Source organism: Microcebus murinus, chromosome 1 (genome assembly GCF_040939455.1).
Source record: "Microcebus murinus isolate Inina chromosome 1, M.murinus_Inina_mat1.0, whole genome shotgun sequence".
Lineage (NCBI taxonomy): Eukaryota > Metazoa > Chordata > Mammalia > Primates > Cheirogaleidae > Microcebus > Microcebus murinus.
The window spans coordinates 127,655,001-127,671,063 of NC_134104.1; the positions used below are offsets into that span (position 1 = coordinate 127,655,001).

General features: G+C 40.8%; 1 pseudogene; it reads right to left on the minus strand.

The window, feature by feature from the left end:
- Positions 1-15,134: 15,134 nt before the first annotated feature.
- On the minus strand, positions 15,135-15,713 carry LOC105866446 (tubulin alpha-1C chain pseudogene; annotated as a pseudogene).
- Between the last annotated feature and the right edge of the window lie 350 nt (positions 15,714-16,063).

Below are 16,063 nucleotides of genomic sequence, written 5' to 3' on the forward strand. Positions count from 1 at the left end.
CTTTGCTTCCAGATCTTTTCCATTTTTCATGCAAGATGAAGAAAATACAGATTCAGTTGTCTTTTTGAAAAATATGGTCTGATATTGTTACCTTCTTGATCTCAAAGGCAGCCACAGTTATGGATGTTATGTTTATTATTCACATACCTGTGTTATATTTAAATTAGACATGGATATATTTTTCATATTAAATGGTATTTATGTATGCATGAACCTGCAATATAACTCCATATTATGTTTTTCAGGGATTTAGTCATATTCATACACATAATGTAAATTCTTGCATTTTAACTGTCATGTAGTATTTCATTACATAAAAATACAGGAACTTAATTAGCTCATACTTTATTGAAGGACATTGTAAATTACTTCATTTCTCCTTTTAGAAACAATGATGCAATGAACTTTTTGTTCTGAACATGTGCAATACTTGTTTTTTTTTAATTTATACCTAGAAGTGGAATTGCTGGATTATGTTAGTCATTGCTAGACTATTCTCCAAACTGGCTCAACAGATTTATATACCTACTGGTAATTTATGATGTTTGTATTTTTCCACAATCTGCTTGACACCTGGTAATGTCAGACTTAAAAATTTTGTCAGCAGATGGGTAAAGTGGACACTTCATTTAGTGAGATTGAATATCTTACTCTATTTTTATTAATCATTTAGATTTCTTCTCTTGTTAATTTTATATTAATATTCTCTGCACATTTTCCACTTGTGGTGTTTGGCTTTTGCATGTTGAATTAGAGAGAATTCTTTGTATATTTTGAGTACTGATCCTTTCCTATATATTTAGATTCCGTGTGTGTGTATGTATGTGTTTACATATGCATGTGTGACATTCCATTGCTTTTCTCTCATTAGTTTTGTATATGGTGACTTCAATTGAACAGAATTTAAAAATTTAATACAGTTACACATATAGATCTTTTCCTGTACAATTTCTGAATTTTGCATTTCATTTAGGAATTAATCTCCTAACACATTGTAAATTCTCGCATATTTTCTTCTAAATGTTGATGTTTTATTTTTCATACTTAGGTTTTTATCCCATCTGCAATTTGTGGTTTCCCTTTTGCAATATATACACATGGGCTATTTCCCCCTAGGCACCCATCAGCAATTGGGTGAGTCAATCATAATGGCATCTGATGCATATTGAAAACTGAGTTTGAAACCAGAGTCACCTCTGACCCTTAGACAGGACCACTTGAGAGTTCCCTCAGAGATTGCTGCCCTTTCCCACTATTTGGTCAAGGGTATATCCACGGACTCATCCGTCAGATGTATTTTATTGTCACTGACTGCAACGGTATCCTAGTCTCTTCTCTGCCTAGAGATTCCTCCATTTCTCTCTATACTTGAGGATATTGTAGATATGAGGCAGTCCTTAGTACCAAAGGACATACAGGGAAAGGACTGATATATTCCCTCCCACCAACACAGCCTGAACCACAGGCCAAAATATCCAGCTGTTCAATTCATGGAAGCTGAACATGTCTTTTCTGTTGATGCTTATTTTCCTGATGAAATTCCTCTACAGATATGGAGTGAATTTCACCTATACTGCTTTCAGAGGGCTATATTTGGTGATGACTTCACTGTTTTGTAAAAAATATGCACTTATCTAGTCAGAGAAGAGGGAAAGGGAAAGGAGAAGTCACTGGATTATTCATTGATAGTGAAACATTTGAGGTTTCAAATATGTTATCCTTGGATAAAGTGTACACTAAAGAGAAATCTTTAGTTGGTAGCTGGATCCTTTAGCTCTTACTGTGTAACAACTCACCCCAAAACTCAGTGGCTTACCATGACAGCCATTCATTGTTTTTCATCAGTCTATAGTTTAGCCAGCTGGACCAGACTTGGCTGAGCATGTCTGGGCTTGCTCATGAGCCTGTGGTCAGATGGTGGGTCGGCTATTCCCTTTGTGGTCCACGAAGACCTTAGCTAGGAAGGTTCAGATCTGTGTGACAGGATCTCTCATCCTCTGGTAACCAATCCCAGGGTTGTTCACATTGCAAAACCAGAGGTCCGAAAGAATAAGTGAAAGCATGCAAAGGCCCTGGAGGCCTAGGCCTGCAAGTGCGCACCACTTCTTCTTCCCCAGTGAATTCTTTGGCCAGAGCAAATCTCAAGGCCAAGCCACGCTCAAAAGGAGGGGACGCAGAGCCACATTGTGAAGAGTGTGGATACAGTTAAGTCATTAATTGGGCTGTCAATGAAATCAATTGACCACAGCAGTTACCACACCATGCCCTACAATATCTCTTACTACTCAGGTTGCCTGGTCAGAGGCTTTGGGTCACAGTCAAAGTTTACCAGAATGAGCACTCATTTACTGAATACATGAAGTGCAAATGATATATATGTGCATACATGATAAGCACATATATGATAAGTGTTATGAAGGAGAAGTACAAAGGCTAAATAATCATTTTAAAGGAGGACTTGATCTAGGCTGAGAGGTCACAGAATCCTTTATCGAGGATATAATGTGGCAATGAGCCCTGAAAAGTGGGTAGGAGAAAAGGCCCAGGCAGGTACAAAGGTCCCGGGGGCAAGCAGGAATGTGGTCATTTGGAGGAACGGAAAGGAGGCAAACGTGGTTGAAGCAGGAGATTGTGAGGCATGCAGTAAATGTGATCCTGGAAGCTTCACCTGGACCCTATTTTGCAGGCATTTGTATTTAAGACATGTTAGAGACTGGAGTTTTCATTCTCAGAGAAATGACAAGGTTTAAAGTCCTTTAAGTAAAAGAGTGCCCAGATCAGATTTCCATTTTCATAGAATAACCTCAACTGCTATGGGGAGAATAGATGAGAAGAGATCAACAGGGGTATATGGGGTGATCAACTAGAATATATTGCAAATGAGAGGTGGAAGAAGCTTGGACTAAGGTTATGGCAGTGGCGATGGTGAAGAGAAAGACCCTAGTAATATTTTTATTGATGGACAATGTGAAATAGACATGTTTATGGCCTCTGCAGCTATGTAAATGGAGATGTCAATGGCTGAGTTCAGAAATATGGGAAGAGGTTCAGGACCAGTGGAAAGATCGTGAGTTTGTCTTAGTGCCTTTGAGACATTCCAGTGAAGATTGGAAGACATCTGAGCTGGAGATGTAAGTTCAGGGAGTCATAGATCTATGGAGAGCAGTAGAAGCCATGGACAACAGTAGATCCCTTGGGAAGGAAATTGATAGTAAGAAGACAAGAAGCTCCAGGTCAAGCCTTGAGAAACTCTGGAATTTAAATTTGGGTAGAAGAGGACGAGGCTTCATTAAGGAGAAGTGTCTAAATAGGTAGGAGGAAAATCAGGAAAACATGGCGTCATGGATGCCAGGAGAGCAACAGTCCACGCTGTTGACTATTACTGAGGGCGTAAGGAAGATTAGGAGTGAAATAGCCCATGGGATTTAGTGACATGGCGTCATGGCCAACTTTATTGAGAATGGTCTAGGTGCTGAGCTGTGGGAAGTATGAAGAGAGAAAATTAACGAACAGATCCTTCCAAATGCCACACTGGCAGTTTGCTTCAGAGGGTCCACCTCTGAAAATTCAGTAGAAGTCTTGATATGTTATAACTCACAGGCTTACTTTGTCTACCATCTTCCTCTCAAATTTGGTGGAGCAAACTCTTTCACAGGAATTCAGATTTAATATCTTCATATTAGTGTGCGTGGGAAGAAAAGACGTGGAAACTTTTAGCAAGAAGGTGAGTGAAAGGATTTTCACCTTTGTGGGTCAGTTCTCTTGGTAATACCTGGACTTATGTTCTTTCCTATATCTACACAAGCTTAAGGTAAGTAGCCATTCGTACTGCTGAGTATTAAGGTAAGAATCCCATTAATTTTGCCTTTTAGTAATTTAGGAACTAAGACTCCTTAGATTTTTTTTGTTGCTCTCCCTGAAAACTGTTTGAGATCTTAAAGTTACTGTAAATGCAGTCATCTGGTTACTCATTATTCCCATACAATACTTGAAAGGAAGGAAAAGCCATTGTCCTGTTAATATTAACATACAATTCCTGTGTCTCATTTTATCTCCAAAGCTATAATTTTGTACCAGAGTAACTTGTTTCTACTTTCTCTTATTTCAGCTCTTCTCTTTGCATGGAGATAAATTCTTATCAAAGCTTTTGGCCTTTCCCTTTTTTGAGTCCTTTTTCTACTTAGTATAGTAACATCATCTTTTTTTTTCAATGATTCCCCTTTGTATTTCACATAAGCAGTATTATATTTCCTCATGTATCCTATGATTTAAAAATATGTCCCAATTGTTGCTAATTGTTTCTTTGGGCGAATTGCCACTACTTAGAACAGTGACGGTGAAAAATAATATATGATCTCTATTTACTAGGTGGACTTTTTTCAATGCTTTAATAAATGGCTGAGAATGCTTAGAATAACCCTCTAAGAAAAAAGTTCGTTTTAATTTTAATCCCTTGCTAAAACACACGGTGTTTCATTTTTCCTCTAGACTTTCTCCTTTGCCCTGGTGACCTCATCTTCAGTCACACGCCAACAAACCGGAGAAATTAAATCTGCACCTTGGTGACAATACGGGTCCCACCACATTGACAGGTGGTTCCTTTGTCCTTTTGCGGTGGGGAGGTCCTATTAAGCCATCAAAGCCCACAACTGGTACATGGACAGGTTCAAGAGGAAAGAACAAGACAAAGGGTTTTTTTTTGTTTTTTTGGTTTTTTTTTTTTTTGGACAGGATTTCCTTTCCTTGTTACTTTATCCTTTTTCATTCATGGGAAATGGTATGCCTCATCAACGAAAATGCTCTAAATATAAGAGAAGAAAGTCAAATAAAATGAGTCACTGGGAGATCAGGGCTTTCTATTTGGGAATATTTATCTCTGTAAGGCTCTTGGGTTGCATGTTTTTGTTTGTTAAAATCATGATCACTGACAACATAGCTTCTATTTGTATTTTGCTATACTTTACTGGAGGAAAAACTTGGCTTCTGATAGCTGTGTAAATTCGTGTAGAAACTAAGCAAAACAGGGCAGAAGCAGCAGCAATCTCTGGTCAGAGGCTGCCCCATAGAGCAGAGTGCTTGAGTGCAACAGCCTTGCTGAGAACCGATAGAGAGCGAGCTGGCTGTGGGCTAGTGTTCGCCCTCTACCAGCTCTGACATCCGGGTATGTTACTTACCTGAACCCCTGTTTCCTGTGTTGTAAATGGGCCTGGTTAATAATACTTACCTCATACAGAATGGTTGTAAAGGTTCAATGAGCTAATATGTGAATAGTAGCTGCTACTTAGCACTTAGCACTACGGGAGTGTTTTGTTGAAAAATGCACAGGTTCTATCAGTCACTAAGAATGTCCTGATAGCTAATGATTAATGGGCAGATTTCTCTGGGCCAGGCACCATGTTTTATACACTTTATTATTGTTTTTTTATTTAAATCTTCCCAAAAATTCATAAGAAAGGTACTGTATAGTATCCTCATTGTATGGATGAGAAACGTGAGGAGGTTTAGAGATATTAAGTCTCTTTTCAAGATCAACAGACATAGTTAAGTGGCAGGACTTGATTTCCAGGCTCCTGACCACTACCCCACACTACCCTCCCCAGAAGCCCTGGAGGGAGGCTTCCCGCCCGCCAAGCAGCGTAGTTTTATGCCCTAAAACTGCATATACACTAGGGTGAGCACTGGAACCAGAAAATTCAGCTATGTGGACTGTACTTCTCGAGCCAAGAGAACTGATTTCTAAGTGACAAGCCTTATTTGACAGAGGAGTACCGGCTTGGATTTCAGTCCTGGTTCTGTCCCCTACTGACTCTGTGACCTTGGGAAGGTCACTTAATTTTACTAAAACTCAGTTTCTCAAATTTAAATGTCTACAGATTCTTCTTCCCAGGCTGACCCTGAGGATGGGCTGAGATACATATTAATAGCATTTCACAAATAATGTGTTTCCTTCTGTCGAGTCAAACTTAGATGAGGTTTAGGTGAGGGTCATCGGAATGGAAAATCTCCTGAAGAGATGGTTTCGGGCTGCGTTAAATTAACTATGTCACTCTCATAGGAGAACCAGCTATTCTGATCTGTCCTGCTACTTCAGCATCCTACAAGTTCAGGCCTAGAGCCTGAAATAAAGAACTATTTCCATTCAGTGTGTTCAAGTAATTGGCCACCACGACTAACAAGACAGTTTGTTGTAAATGCCAATAGTGATAGACTGAGTTTGAAAAAGTGTGTCTGTGTGTATGGGGGGGGGGGTACTTATTGACCAGAGAAAAAACAAGCCAAAGCCTTGGCTAATTTGTGTAATCAGCTTTATCAATTTGCATAAATTGTGCATCAGGCTATATTCCTCTTGGGCATAATAAGCTCAAATTTAGTTTTTCTAATTTTAAAGTCATCAGTCGCTTTTTTTTTTTTTTTTCCCTCTTCTGTTCCTTTCTGGGACTCATGTGGGTCACACCTCCATGCATCTGTCAGGTGGTCTAATGCATCCCTCATTCTCAGGGACCCTGTTAGCTCCTTGCTCTAGCATTTAATGCTTATTCTCCAGAATTGGTCCAGCCTTGACCCTTGGTCCTCCACACTATTTTTATCTCTTTGTCTATGTTTCATATGCCCCTCCTTTTATTATGTCCTTGTTCAGATCTGGATGTTCCAAATATTTTTAAATGAACCCCTTCCGTTTGCTGTGTCTTTCCACCACATCCTTCCAAATGACTTTGCCAAATTCTAGATTTTTCCCTAGCAGACTTTCTGTCCTAGATTCCACCCATTGCGTTCTCTCATTACTTCTTTCTCCCAGCACTCATTAGTTCTGCTAAGGATCTCTAGATAGTTCTGAAAGGCCTCAGAGTTTGATTCTACTTTGAGGTTATTAGCTAGATTGTGATGACTTTAGGGCTATAACAGGCTCCCGTTCATCCTCTGTTCTCCAAACCCCGTGCTCCTCCCCTCAGTTCAGCCCCTCCTCGTGCTTTTTCCTGGACCGTTTCTGGGGTCTCCTCACTGGTTTCCTGCTTCCAGTCTTGCCACGTGTCAATTCGTCTTCCAGATTGCCACCAGAGTCTGAGTTTAAATATGATTAAAAATCTATCTAATCAAAAGAGGTGATCATAGAACTCGTTCACCAACTTTAGTAATTAGAAAACTAATGAACCTCCTTGAAACTAGCAAGTGTTCAAGAATAAACATGAGAAAACACCATTTTATACAGCATGTAGACAGCATAAACAAGGTTACACAAATTGAGAACATCAACAACTTTGAGAAGGTTTTAAACGTATGGATAATACTTTAGACCTACCCCTAACCTTTGGAGGGTGAGGTCACATGGGGGCCTGGGCCACAGACCATCATCAAAAACCAAACAATGGATTTGTGGACAACTGGTATAACCCAGTTGATGGGTTATACCCATTATGATGATATTTCTTATGATTTTATGCTGTCCAGAGGGCTGAACTTCTGACATAAAATCTTTATCTCAAAGATGCAAATGTGAACCTAATGTCCTTTTTAAAACAGTAGCTAGTTATGGTGCTAGAGATGTTTAAGCCCCAGGCTTTACAAACAGTTTTATAATATCATTAGCCTGAAGATTGCCCCTGCCTCTTTTTCATAACAACAATGTTTGCAAATATAGGCATTTGCAATTCTTTCTATTTCTTTCAATGTCACTGGAATCTTAGCATCTTCTTTCGGAGGATAAACTTTGCTTTTTCCCCTCAAACCCATGAAGAATGACAGAAGACAGGATTGCTGAACTTCTTTTATGCCCTTAGCCCTAGTCATGGCCAGCCTGCTCACATTTCCTTTGGGCTCTGGCTGTATTGGCCATTTTCATGGCTGGTTTAAAAGAGCATGTGCCTAATTTAGAGCTGCTGACAGAGGGCAGGGAATAGGCCACCTGGCAAATGCCTTGGGCTTTGAATGATTCCACAAGCTTGAAGCCTAGGCCAAGTTCCCCTCAAGTTGTACTGAGGTTTGTAAATATTTTGGCAATGCTGGGCTAGGACTGGACCAGGTAATCAGAGTTTCATGGTCCTCAGCAAGGTGTGAAATTTTAATCAAAAAGATTTTAGTTTTGCAAAAATATAAGGCACCACCAGAAATGTCGCATAGAATTAGGCTTTGTATTCACTGAGGTTTGAGATGAGTCAGATGGTATCTTACAAAATGGGCAAATCCTGTCCTCTTTGATGGAGCGTTAAAAATAGATGAAATCAGGGTAGTTCTGGTACCCTCTTTGTCTTATGGGGAAATATTACAGTAATTTTTAGTTCATCCATATTTTGGAACTGGATAATTACTTTCCACTTTAATTGCAAGATGGCACAGAAAATATATAAGCTTTAGCCCAAAAATACATTCTCTGATCCAGTAGATATTATAGAAATCATGTGCTTTTATATCCAATATGGTCTCCAGATATGCTCCAGACCCTCAGAAGTTCATCTAGAATGGTTTTAGCAATCCTTATATTTGAAAAATAAACACTAGACACAGAAGACATTGGGATATCAGGTTAAAAGGAGAGTAGGCTCAGCAAGACAAAGCCAGAATGTGCTCTTTTATGAAAGTAATTTAAGGCTTAATAAGGAAGAAGGGCTGACTGCTAATGTGAACAGCGGATGAAAAGGCTCTCTCTGTGGCTTGGTACACCAAACTCATCCAGAGAGATTCTGGAGAGACAGAGTCCTCTGAGTGTTCTCTGCCAGACCTTTGCCAAAAGCTCAGACCAAGTCACCGTATGTTGCCTGTAACAGAGGTAATTCACATGAATGCCATGTGAACTAACTTCTCACCATCTCTCTTTGACCTTGGGAAAGTCACCAGGTCTCCATGGGTTTTGTGGTAGTTTCTTCCTCCCTCTGATTGGGATGTGGAAGCCAGGGTGGGAATGGTGGGTAGTCCCGGGCACAGAACAGAGTGTGGCTTCTAGAGTCACACTGCTTGGTTTGAATCCCAGCTCAGCACATCCCAGCTGTGCGGCACTGGGAAAGTTTTGTCACCTAAAAAATGAGGTTAATAATAGAACCCACCTCAAAAAGTTGTGAGGATTAAATAAATGACAGACAATGAAGACTGTAGCACATCTCTACTAAGTGAAGTATCATAAGAATGGAAAAACAAGCACCACACGTACCCATCATAAAACTGGCATTAACTGATCAACACTTAGGTGCACATATAGTAATAACATTCACTGGATGTCGGGCAGGTAAGAGGGGGAGGAGGAGATGGGAATGTTCACACCTAATGGGTGCAGTGCGCACCATCTGGGGGATGGACATGCTTGAAGCTCCGAGTCAGGCGGAGCAAAGACAATATACGTAACCTAAACATTTGTACCCCTGTAATATGCTGAAATAAAAAATTTAAAAGAAGAGTTTAGCACAGTAATCCTTCAATAAATATGATGCTGATGCTGACGATACTTCAGCAAAAGGGCCCATGCTGTGTGTGTTCCTGTGTGCACATGTGTAAACAGAAAGAAGTGTAGGACTGAAGGGCTCTATGGAACAAGGGAGTTTGGCCTAAGGTGGTGAGAGCTGTGATAGAAAAGCATGAGTCCAGGAGACAGAGATTTCCAATGACTCATTCCTAGAGCCTCAGGCCAGTGATAATAATGAGGATCCCAGGTCACGAGGCCCTTTTCTTCAGTGACTGTTGGTCTCCTGGTGTCAAAGGTAGGGCTTAAGTCACTTCAAGTTGTCTTACTGGGGACTACATTGAACGTGACACAAGAACTGGGAACTAAATGGGAGGGGGTTCCCTGGGGGTAAATGAGCAAATGTTTTAACTTTCTTTCCTCAGGCAAAGATAGTAATCAGTGCATGGACCACTGGGCTGTGTGAACATCCTGGGAGGTCTCAGAGAGATCCATGGTGGAGAACCCCAAACATGGAAGAAGCATTCTCATCATAGGCACAGGGATACCCAAAAGCCTTGTAATGTGAATATTAAATAAGCATAACCTCAATAATCCAAGCTGGCAAGGCTGGATCTACTGTTTACATTTCCTCCTCCTTGAGGTTTGCATTTTCACGGGTGGGGCTGGCCATGAGTGTGGCCATGCCTTCATCTTTCTCTCTGCTGTGACAGGAAGGCCGTTATAGATACCCATCAGTTACCTAATACCCAACTACTCATCTGTTTTCTCTTTCCAAGTTTGTTCTATATAATTGTCATGAATACCTCCATGAGAAAGAAAAGAAGATAAGTAAAAGGACTGCCTTATATCTATTTACCATGTTACTTGAAATTTGCTCTGAGTCATTCTTCATGGGAAAGACAGAATTACTGATCATACTTAGGTTTGGAAGTTTTGGTTGACTGCATTTCTTTTTTTTTTTTTTTTTTTTTGAGACAGAGTCTCGCTTGTTGCCCAGGCTAGAGTGAGTGCCGTGGTGTCAGCCTAGCTCACAGCAACCTCAAACTCCTGGGCTCAAGCAATCCTGCTGCCTCAGCCTCCCGAGTAGCTGGGACTACAGGCATGTGCCACCATGCCTGGCTAATTTTATATAATTAGTTGGCCAATTAATTTCTTTCTATTTATAGTAGAGACGGGGTCTCGCTCTTGCTCAGGCTGGTTTCGAACTCCTGACCTTGAGCAATCCGCCCGCCTCAGCCTCCCAGAGTGCTAGGATTACAGGCGTGAGCCACCGCGCCCGGCTGACTGCATTTCTTTATGTCTCTCTTTCATCAGCACAAATAACTTGACTCCAATCATTATATTTTAAAATAGCAACAGTGTTTTTAAAAATCCTTAATTCTTTAAAATACCTCTGGACAAATCATATGGAATTTCTCTAAGAGCTAAAATGCAGTAGCAGTTGACTCAGTATCTTCCTACACATATAAAATGAAACATATCATTTTTTATGAGTTTTATTTTTTAATGGAAACTACACTGTTGAATGGATTTTTAGAAAGGAAATTGAAATATACCAGCAGAAGGTGACTCTCAGTTGAGACAGGAAGTGAGGTAAGGCTTTCCCTGGGGGCAAGATGTGATTGGCTTTTGCATAGTGGCTTGATCAACCATGTTATTGAGGGTGTTTGAGTGGCATAGGGAAACATTTGGACAAGGTGAAGAGAGCTTTGAGTCAGTTATATACCTAAATCAGGGAACAACAGCAGCAAGAAAAACTGTTAGAGAAATGGAATACAATAGGAATTGTTCTAAACATTGAATTATCTAGCAAAGCTTTTTGTATTGAGTATATATATATATGCAACCCCAAACCAGTTATAGATAGAGCTCTAATGTTAGTTAATTTATGCATGTATTGAGTTTCAAATATTAATTTAATAATTCAATAAATATTTGAATTTCTATAGCATGGATCTCTGCATTTCTGCCTCTTTTCCTCTCCTACCCCAAATGTACTCTAGTTTCCTAAGTACCAGAAAATAGTTTTCTCATTGGTTTTCTTGTTTGAGATCATTTATTTTTAATACACTGACTTGTCAATATTCTTAATACTCTTGAATTTTCAACCCATTCATTAAATATTTTTTCACCATTCATGTAACAAACCTAGAACAGTCATAGTTCTAGATACAGAGAATGCAGATTACATTTGCCCCTGAACTTAAAGAATTTTATACTATTACTGAGAAGTCAAAAATGCATGAAATGACTGGAGCTTGGCAGCGTTAACTGTATGTGTAATAGGGTTTCCAAGAAGAGAGAGGTCAGTTTAGGTTGTCAAAGAAGGGGCCACCAGGAGGTGAGGCCCTGCCTGGCACCTGAAAGGAAATAGCTAAACTAAGGGGAAGGAAGGAGAGATTCTAGGCAGGAAGATTGGACGACCTGAGGCTTGTATCGGTGCTAATGTTTTGCTTGACTTCATTGTCTTATTGGAACAGGGTGCCTTTTATGGATGTTGGGCTCAGAATGGGCCATACTCCTTCAAACTCACACAATTTGACATTTAGCCCTATGATGGGTGGAATCATGAACCTCAGAGTTCTTTGAGATCTGTGATACCAGTGCTAGACACACAGAGGTTCTCAGTTAACTGAGTGAAGGGACCCTACAGAATGTAAGATTCCCCAGTGCTGCCTGCCTGCGCAATGGTCACCCAATCCATGCTTGAACAGATCCATTGATTTGAAGCCCTCTTCTCCCAGAATCCATACCATTGTTGGACTCTTGATTTCTAGGAGCTTTTTCCAAACAATGAATTGAAAATTGCTTCCAGCAGCTCTTGCCCACTGGTTCTGGTTGTGCCTTCTGTAGCCAACTTGGCAAAGCAGCAACTCGTTCAGGTGGCAAAACATTTTCGGCCTGGGCCATTTTGGCTCCGGTTGTATAGACACACCCATGCGCTTGACTTCTTTAAGGAATGTTTTATGAGATTATCAATCAGTATGGTCCAAAACCAGATAGGCTAGCTAGTCTAAATGGCCCACACCTTTTGTTCTTTTTGTGATGGAAAAGAGAGACACACTGACTGACCCTCTTAAAATCCCCAGAAACTCTAGCAAATCACTGGTTCTGCTGTGAATGCATTGATGAGACCAATGCTAAGAGTCATACCTTCCAAATCCTGGGGCATTTCTAAGTCCAGCTGCGTCCTGACTTAGGAGAGGAGCCTCCACTCCCACCCCAGAGAAAAGAAAACACCCCCTTGAACACATTGACTAATCTGTATTTTTATTTTATATTGTTCAAGGCAGATTTTAATCACTTCTGTCAGTGTCAACCTCCTATTTGGCAGTTTGTGACCTGAGGTAATATTCATCACTTTGGCCAGAGTTTCCAGGCAGCAAGAAGTGCTAGCAAGATGCGGTTGCAGGAAAATTCTTTTCTTTCTCCTCTACTCAAGCTATTCTTCCCTGGGACTTTTTCCCAGGCAACATGTCAGCTGTAAAAACATGAATCTTTCCACCCCTGGACCACCACCCCTACCTCCCAACACATATGCTATTTATCAAATCTAAGCATAAAAAGAATCCAATTCAAGAAGGCTTTTAAAGATTTCAATTTCCTAAGGGAAAAAAAGAAAGAAAAAGAAGGACATGTGATCAGCTCGAGGTGTCATGCTGAGTGTTTGCTGTTTGACACTTAGCTGTCATTAACAGCTAAGCATTATTCCTATTTTGCGGGTAGAAATAATCAGGGTCTCCACACATGCCGCATGTTTAAATCAGTGATATTAAGAGTCTCCATTCAGTGAAATTTGCTGACTGCACTGTACTCACAGTTTGTGAAGCAGCTTTGTGCTGGTTGAAGGGGAAGAGAGCTCTGGCCACGACTGGCAGAAAGCAGGCCTTGTCTCCCATCGCTCCCTGGTGATCACAGGATATCCAATGCAGCGAGGTCCAATATGGTAGCCACCGGCCACATGTGGCCATTGAGCACTTGAAATGTGGCCAGTGATGTACTCTAAGTATAAAATATGCACCAAATTTCAAAGACTTCATATAAAAATGTAGAATATCTCATTAATAATGTTTTATATTACATGTTAAAATAACATTATTTTTGATATATCGAGTAACATAAAATATTATTTCAATTATTTCCACCTGCTTATTTTTAATTTTGCAAATATTGCTACTAGAACTTTTAAAAATGATGTACATGGCCTGTAGTATTTTTTGATAGGACAGTGCTGGTCCTAGAGATGTGGGAAAGGTATTGCCCAAACAGAAATTCATGGTAATCCATTGTCACCTCATGGATTTAATTTCTCAAAACATTAGACAGCTGACTTTAAAAGCACCATTTTCATGTTTATCCAGAAATCTATGACCATCTCACCCTTTGGGAACAAGTTGAAAGGAAGTGATTTTTGTTTGCTGCTTCAGTCCACAGAAATGCAGGGTTTCCTTCTTAGGTGCAGTGTTATCAGCCATGTCCCCAAATTCCAAACCCCACTACTGGGGCTCTTCACTCCATTTTAGACACTGTGTCTTCAGATTTGGCTTGGTTTTTAAGAATCTATGGGTCCAATATCTGAGTGTAACTTAAATTTCCAAACCCACTGGACTAGAGATGAAGCACACAGATCTTGTGAAATCATTCAACATACAGTAGCTCTCACACACTCCAAGTTACAGGACACCCCATTTTTGAACCTGCTTAAGGCACCAGGGTCTGGGTGAACTCTCCAATTTTTATCCATAGATGGTAACTGAACTACAAAATATGTACTAGAGGCCAGGCGTGGTGGCTCACGCCTGTAATCCTAGCTCTCTGGGAGGCCGAGGTGGGCGGATTGCTCGAGGTCAGGAGTTCGAAACCAGCCTGAGCAAGAGCGAGACCCCGTCTCTACTATAAATAGAAAGAAATTAATTGGCCAACTAATATATATACAAAAAATTAGCCGGGCATGGTGGCACATGCCTGTAGTCCCAGCTACTTGGGAGGCTGAGGCAGGAGGATTGCTTGAGCCAGGAGTTTGAGGTTGCTGTGAGCTAGGCTGACGCCATGGCACTCACTCTAGCCTGGGCAACAAAGTGAGACTCTGTCTCGAAAAAAAAAAAAATATGTACTAGAGTGTACATATAAATTATGGCTATTTCTTTTAGAAATGTGTGAACATCAAGTTACTCTGTTTATTATTCTTGATGATAGCAATTTGTTTTTTATAACATTGATTTACTATTCTATTTGTCTTTTATTTACAAACTATTAAAAAGTAAGCAATGGCTGGAAAATGTGGATTCATTTGGATTTTTTTAATTAACCCGTGGCACAGGTTTTCCTAGAATGGTCATACACACAGACCTTGTTTTGAACCTGAATTATTCAAATTTGTTACAAGTGGTTATCCCATGAGTTCTTTTGTCCTCCTGGTCTCCTTATTACATATAATGGGAGACTTTTTGATTTCCTTCCTTCACTCTGCACGCTCCCTACACAACAACCTTCTTCTGAACTCATTCTGATTCAGTCAGGGCAGGGGTGGTGGGGCTGGTCTGACTGTTCTGGGAAGGGGTAAAGGGATGATTGTGGTGTCTACAGCTTCACTGTTGAACATGGCAGCTACTAGCTAAGAGTGTGGCTATTGAACACTTGAAATGTGGCTAGGGATGTGCTGTGAGTATAAAATATGTATCAGGTTTTAGAGGGAAAAAGTCAAATTAACAAAAAGGGAAAATATATCATTCTTGCAAACACAGGACTAACACAGAAACCTGGCTTTAGGAAAAAAAAAAGAGTTGTAGGGCTCAACAATAGCTGCAGAAATCTGTGGGGCTGGGTAAATGGAGAATTCTAGCTTGGACTTCTGGACATAACCAACAAAGAGATGTTCCATCAGGAGGAGGTGAACACCATCAAAGCTGTGAAAAACCAAGAAGTCTTGAAGACCTGTGCACTGGTCAGCCAGCTTGCAAATTCAGTCCAAGATAAGGTTAGTGACCTCATTGTCAATGCTATAGTGACCATAGGCATAGTTATTGGCAACATTTTCCTTGCCTGAGATGAGCTGCTTAGGGTGGAAGAGCTGGCAGTAGGTGCTAGTGCAAACTTTGTCAATGATGGTGGGTTCCAGATCTACAAACCCTGCCCTGGGCACATGCTTGGCAGTGCCTGTCTCACTGGAGAAAGTGTTGAAGGAGTCATCTCCTCACCCAATGGTTTTGTCACTTGGCATTTGGCCAGTGGGCTGGATGCCATGTTCCAGGCAGTAAATCTCCCAGCAGGCATTGCCAATCTGGACACCAGCCTGGCCAGCATGGATGAACATATACTCTTACATGATGGGAACTTGTAGGGCCCCATGGCGCTGAAGGTGGCAAAATGCTGGTGACAAGGATTGACTGACTGACTACCAAGGAGGCTGGAGGAGAAGTAGTTCTGGCTTTTAAACATAACTCAGTTTCAATTTTGAGCCTCTATTCTGCAAGGGTAGGGAAAACAGAGCCAATCTGTGGTCACCCTCTCCTTCTCTCCTTTGCTGAGGTTTTTAACTGCTCTGGTGGCTTACCTGCTCCCAAGACACTGTGGGGAAGTGAGGCCTAGCATCCTTCCACCTCAGCAAAGATGCTTAAGAGCCAGGGCTTGGCTACTTTTACCACCATGCTGGATGCTGGAATCTCAGAGAAGCTC